The sequence below is a fragment of the Aquila chrysaetos genome, chromosome 3, assembly GCF_900496995.4.
Source record: "Aquila chrysaetos chrysaetos chromosome 3, bAquChr1.4, whole genome shotgun sequence".
NCBI lineage: Eukaryota > Metazoa > Chordata > Aves > Accipitriformes > Accipitridae > Aquila > Aquila chrysaetos.
In genome coordinates this window covers 10355976-10363001 of record NC_044006.1, presented here as the reverse complement: position 1 = coordinate 10363001, position 7026 = coordinate 10355976, and positions in this window count along the sequence as shown.

Here is a 7026-nt window from a genome sequence, read left to right as displayed (position 1 = left end):
CATGTGAATAAACTGAGTAAATCATAACTAAATTTGTTATTACAACAGTCTACATGCCACATTTATTCTGGAATTATACCTACAGCAGAGCATGAGTTTTAACTCAGAATTATTATGCATAAAAGTATGTGTATGTGTGTGTTTAAGAGAGAAAGAGTGTGTAAGAGGATGGTTCTTTTTTGAAAGTAGATTTCTGAGTAGATTTCCAGAAATCAAACATCAATGTGAAATGGAGGTTATTGTGCTGTATTGGCTGCACTCCATCCTCTCCATACACAATCATGTACTTCACCTGAACCTGCAAGAGCCATCATCCTTGAGGAGCCAGTGACTGTAATTCAGTTTTTTTATTCTTACTACAGAGGCAGGCATTTTTTTGCTAAACAGTACTGAGTGATGTGTGGTGATTTTATGATCTTATCCGGGGATTAGGGGGTTGGAGCTAAACTCATTTTCCTTAGAGTCATATATTGGCCTCAAACCATGGTTCATGGACCATGCTGATAAAAAGCAAATGATTTTATTCAGTTCGCATTAAATTCAAACTTCAGGCCCTGGAGACCTACAGAAATAATGTATTAACACTTATCTTACAGAGCTGAATTCTTCTAGGAATAGTAATCCTTCAGCAGCAGAGCAGAGAGAATGCTAAGGCTTTCAGGAGTCTGGCATTTTGTCCTGAAGTAGGCATTGTGCTATGAATTAAATTTTGAATTTTGGGAGTGCAGTTTTCAGGGGATGTTGTGTGTGCTGCTCCCAGAGAATCACAGGAATAATATTTGTACATTCTAAAGTTAATTTAAATCTTCATCATTGCTGAAGAGAAAATCAAAAAAGTGAAGTCCACCCCTATGACCTGAGGGAATCCCTTCAGCTTTTAGTAGGTTATTTTCCCAGTGGACAGAATAAGAAGTGGGTGGGTGGAGGGGGAAAAGGGTCTTAAACAGAAGTTTTGACTGATTCTTAATAATTCCACCCCACCCCCCCCCCCCCCCCCCCCCCCCCCATTATAGTACATATGGTAGCAGGACAGTTTATTGGTTATGTGCTGATTTGGAGCAAAGAAGCATTTGCCTCTTACACATGATCCTAAGAAAATTGTATTTTTGCTGTGTCATTCAGTATCACAAATGTACTAGAAGACATTGGAAAATTAAAACCCAAATGATGACACACACAATATGGAAAGAGGTGGATGTATCACAGAGAAAATGGAAGATATAGGAGCTTCTTTCTAATGCCAAATGATTGCAGAGGAGTGTATTCTGTATCCCAGCAATGAAATAGAGCACATTTTTCTCTGGATTTATATGCCCATAAATATCTCCAATATTCCTTTGGTCATTGTTTGAGTATTGTAAATTCACAGGAAGATTAATAATGCACTTGCACTAGAACAGCAATAATCTATTTTTCCACTATCAAAAAATGCGCATCAGCATATACAATTCCCTTTTTCCCCAGGTCCCTGTGCTAACCAGAAACAGCTTTGATTTCAGTGCTGGTCACCATTACAAATTGTAACGTTTCAGTGAGTTATTCGGCTCTGTTTCTCTTGATCAGATCAATGGATGCTATTCCCCTGAAATGATCAAAGCAGGAATGGAATGAAATGAAAAGATAGCTTAGTGCTTAACACCAGTTGATGTAACTGGTTTGCCTGTGGAAACAGACTGGTTTGTCTAGGATTCCAAAAAAAGATTAAACTTACCAATTGATGATAACTGGCCAGAATACTTATATTTAAAATGCTGCAAGCTATATGTTATCTTTGTGTTCAAGAAACCTGCTGGCATAACAGTAAGTATATGGAGCTAAGCCTGGCATTCTGTGTTTATGTAGTTAAAAAGATTAGATGGATCCTACTGTATCTGTATAATTTCTTCGTAATTAGGCACAGACTTAACCAGGAGGTATAGGGACCATAGCTCTTGCATTAGCATTCTCTAATGCAGCAGGCACTCTCCCTGTAATGTGAATTGCAGCACGCTGCCCAATACCCACAGTGCCTTCATTTGCTTATTTACCTTTCCTGTTTAAAAACCAACATGGGAATAAGTTAGAGGCTGATTTCACTGAGACTGAAGAAATGTTAACCACAGCAATGGGGGCAAAGCCATTCTCTAAACTACAGAAAGGAAAGAACATGTCAGACAATGTTGGATAATGGTAACCCCAGAATCACTACAAATATGAACAGTCCCGTTCTTTTTGATTATTAGCACATTAGGGGTACCTCATTCTCTTCTATTAAATTGCCTCCCCTCTGAAAAAATTACAGTATATACTAAACATGCTTTGCAAAATGTGGGGGTTGTTCCTTCTTTAAGGGTAGTTTTATTTTTTTACTTTTACAAGGGAAAACATTGGCTGCCTTGTCCTGAAGTTCAGTTAGTTTTTGCATTGAGTTGAAGTTAGTAACGTTTTATATACATAGCTAATTTTTGCCCTTCCAGGCTGGCTTAAGATGTCCTGACTATCTGTCCTTAAATAAGATTAATTTCCATTGTGAAATCTCTTGTGCAGGGGCACCTTTTATGTAATTCTTGACTCTCCTGTGTTACAGGACATTCTAGACAGTCCCATATTGACTTTCTCTGCCAGTTGTGTCCATGTGCCTTGCTGGCCCTGGTCTTCTAAAATCTCTTCAATTCTTCTACATTTTTCTTATCTGGTTCCCCAAACTGGAAACACTATCCTCATTTCTCAAATGGAGTGGAATATATTGCCTCTATGTCTTACATATGACTCCTGTAACAATGACTCCCAGAATGAGATTAGCCTTTTTTATTTGAGCATCATGTTGTTGATTCACCATAAGCTTTAGATGTTTTTCTGCTGAACTGCTGCCTTGCCAGATGGTCCCCATTTTGCTTTTGTGCATTTCATTGTCCTTCCTAAGTGTATAGCATTTTACACTTACCTTTATTGAATTTAGCTTTGTTGAGTTTAGATTCTCTCCAACCTGTCAAGATAATTTTGAATTCTCAGCTTGTCCTCTGAAATGTTTGCAGTGGCTCTAAAGTAGGTGTCACAGGTAGATTTTATAACTATCCTCTATTCTTATTATTCAAACTGATATAGAAAATGTTTTTTTTGATTGAGTTTAGAACACCACCCAAAGGATCCCACTTGAAATATTTCCACTGTTTGACAGAGGAACATTTCTCAGTGGGGTATATCTCCTCCTTCTGCAATTTCCATCGAGGATGTGTACTAGTTCTTTAGCATTTATCTTTTAATACAACAGTGCTTCAGAGTTAAGCAAGGCTTAGTCCCTAGGTAGTTTTGTACTGCTTCAGTCTGTGAACCGTGCCACAGGTACATCATTGAATGATAAGGGCTTTTTTTTTTTCATGTGCTTGTAATGCAGAATGTTGTACCATCAGTCCTAATTCTAAGATTACAGCAGATGATCCATCTCTGCAAAATTTCTGCATTAGCTAGGAGCTCTTGGGGCACAGAGCAGAAATACTTTTCACTGGAATTAGTAAAGCATGTCTTTTCTTCACTATTTATGCTATTCTTGATTTATGTAATGTTATGGTTCCTATTATAGATGGGCTACTCTTCAACTGAACAATCAGACATTTATCTGGAATAGCCAAATATATTATTTCCTGTTTTATATATGAAAAATATGATGTTTTCACAAAACAAGGAGACAAAGAGGAAAAAGAAAGAACCATCAAGCTACCTGCAGTTCAGTAGCAGAGTAGGTGTAATGTGTATGTGTGGGGAGTTTATTCCATGGCTCTCTTTTCCTTGATACCCTCCTGCCTGTGCTCCCCAAAAGCCAACTTCCCTTAGCAACCCTCTGTGTGCTGATTTTCCCCTGTTGCCTGCTCCTTCTACCCTAATACCATATTCCTTCTACCTCTTTATTTTATTGTAATTTACCTAATGTGTGCACTATATCACTATAGTCTTTCAAGTGTTTCTGAAAGATGAGGATAATTTGATGTATTTGTAGTACAGGTGAAAACACACAGCTGAGTCAGTTTCTGTGGTTGCAGTTTCAAGTTTCAAAGCAGCAGGCTTGTGCATTAACTCTGTGTCAGTATACCCTTGTATTAGGAAACCAACCAAGGCGCTGGCTCTTATCTGTTGCTCTTCATATCAAATGTGAAGAGGGTAATAATACATAAGTGTGCAATGTGAATGAATCACAGGGGCACAACAGGGTTCAACACCCAGATTCACTAAACACAAGCAACATGCAAGGCCTGGCAAATTGAGCCCTGAGGAAAGCTATAGATTCCAATTTCAAGGGATGCAACAAAATTCAAAACAAGGAAATTCTTGCTTTATGTCTAACCGTCAGCTTTTATAGATGAAGAGTTTCTTTCTTGTTGTGTTCTCAGCTACTTATTTAATCTCTAAACTAGAATAAATACTTTGTTCATAAATCCAATTTGTCTTTGATTAGAGTACAATAAGCCTTAAGCCCAATGGGCAGAGTTCTCCCTACCTGTTTTCCAAGATGTGAGAGGTCTAAGTTCAGTTTCTTGCTCTATTAAGTTTGAATATTGCTTTTCCAAATACTGAATTAAACTGATGAACTTTCATAGGGTGGATGACTTTTTCTGACTTTAGGACCACTTACCAAAACTTACATATAAAACAGAGCCACAGAATTTTGCATCTCATTATTTGGAGACAGAAGAAGATTTTATAAGAAGAAGATCTTAAAGGTTTCTCATTTTTTGTTTTTAGTGTTACTGCTGGTTTCCAGGTAATGGTTGATCCTGCTGATGTTAGTTTCATTAGCTTACTTGGCTTACTTGCCTAGCGATTTAAATTTCTCAGTGGTTCCTGTGTTGGTAGGGCTTCACTGCTATCACTTGACTTAGTGCTGCAATGGTGATGATACATGAATGTCTTGCAAACTATCTGTGGCTCAAGAGCTGCCAGATGGCCAGCCTTTAACTTTGGGGTCTTTTTGGTGTGATTGTCTGCTTTTCTTTTTTTCATTTTGAAGTTAAAATGGAAGTTAAATCCCAGATTTCAACAGGATAGAGAAGCATTTCCTACCCTATTCTGTACTGGAGCCAAGGGATTCATTCTTTGTGAACGCTTAATCAGTCTGTCATAGAACTTTTTTGAGGACTGAATTCCCATATTTGAGTGTGTGACTTTTTCAGTAGCACTGTTCTCATCTGATCCCCCAAGCCGCTGCTGTCACTTAGCACAAGGTCATCATTTCTCAGTCCTGTTCACAGTGCATCAGTTCACTGGGGTGGAATTAATTTTTCCTTAGCACAATGCAGTCTCTACTGACCATTAGCATGTTTTGGTCAATGTTAATTTGGATAGAGAAGGATCTGTGTGGTATGTCAGTCAGTATCCTTCTTTTGTTTCACACCTCTAGTTAGATTCTCTCAGCAGCATGAAGCACAGAGGCAGGATCATGGCTTACGTTATGTGTGTTGCAGCTGGTATCCCTTTGGAAAGGTTGCTCTGTCAGTGAGTAGACCCATCTGTTTCATTAGTTTATTTTCCATACTGGCACTTCTGCCAGAGCTTAGCAGTTCTGACATCATCTGCCCAAGGCTGAAGCCTGAATTCTGAGATACTTGTTTAGCTTGATCATCATTTCTCCCCTCACTCCCTACTTTTTCTGTGACTGTGATAAAAACCATTTCTTAAAAAGCAGGACTATTTTGGAATGCTGATGACAGACTCTGAGAGAAGTGAAAGGGGTGCTCTTTTCTCTATAAATTGCCTGTTGCCCAACTTGCATCAGCAGTTAATTCTGGTTGAAGATATTAAGTGGGTTCATATTTCAGCAGTTAACTAGTTGAATTTGCACTTACCTGGTTTGTATGTATACTTGAGACAAAAGATCATAAATTAGATGAACAGTATCTGACTGAGTCCATGGGATAGTTTGGTGTACCTCAAACTCTTTAGGATTTCTCAATTTCCTTTAAGAAATTCAAGACTCATTTGAGGTGAGGGGGGAGGTTAACAGCTGCAAAAACAATGTTGTTGCACAGGAAGATGACAGGAGAGATGAAAGGTAGGTCACTGTAAAATGCATTATGCTCTCCTCTCCCCTCCACCCTCTAAAAAACCAAACCAAACAAACAAAAAAACCTACCCCAAAATTAACTACGGTTTGTGACAATCTGAAAAAGTAGCTTGCCTAAAAATTTACATCATGTCTTGATGCATATTGAGGAGGTAGGGCTCCTTAGAGAATACGCAGAACACCAAATATTACAAGAAGAATTCATGACCAACAAAATGACCCAAAAAAGACGCAGCAGTAATTGATTTTATGTGTGTGCTTTCACATGAGTAATGATATCCTGCTTTTTATAAAGTTTCTTTCAGAAATAAGTTCTACAGAGCTTTACAGCAATGATTAGTTCCATTAAATTCTTCTATGAGGAACCAGAAGTGTTGTTATTATTTTGCTTATTTTATATGTGAATGATGTAAGCAGTGAATGGTGTAGGGAGTAAATGATGGCTTGCAGAACTGGTAACAGTAACTACATATTGATATCCCTGTTGCTTGCTCTAACTGACACTTCCTAGTGGTAAGGTCTCCTTTTTATGTGATTACATATCTCCTTCCTGGCTTGCTCTTGATACACATGGAGTTTTACTTCCAGTGTTAGCTGTTGGAAACAGTTATTTACACAGAATCTTGAACCTCCGTAAAAATGTTGTAGATATTAGAACTGTTGGGTGGGGTTTAAATAAGCTCTGAATTCCAAAAATAAAGAATCTAAAATTAATTAACAGTTCTAAAATGCCACTCTAGAGTTCTCTTGTACTTTTTTCCCTAAAAGGCATTAGCTCACAATTTCTGAAAGCCTGAGGTTCAGATAACTGCTGTATAAGAGCTATGCATCGTTCTCATATTTCTGAAGTGCTTAGTTAATGATGGATGTGTTTTTATTACACAATAAGCTAAATGGATGTGAAAGATATTTATGTATGCAACTAAATATCTGAATCAATTATGTACACAGAAGGCCAAAATTGGTTATTTGTTCATAGTAATTGTATATTG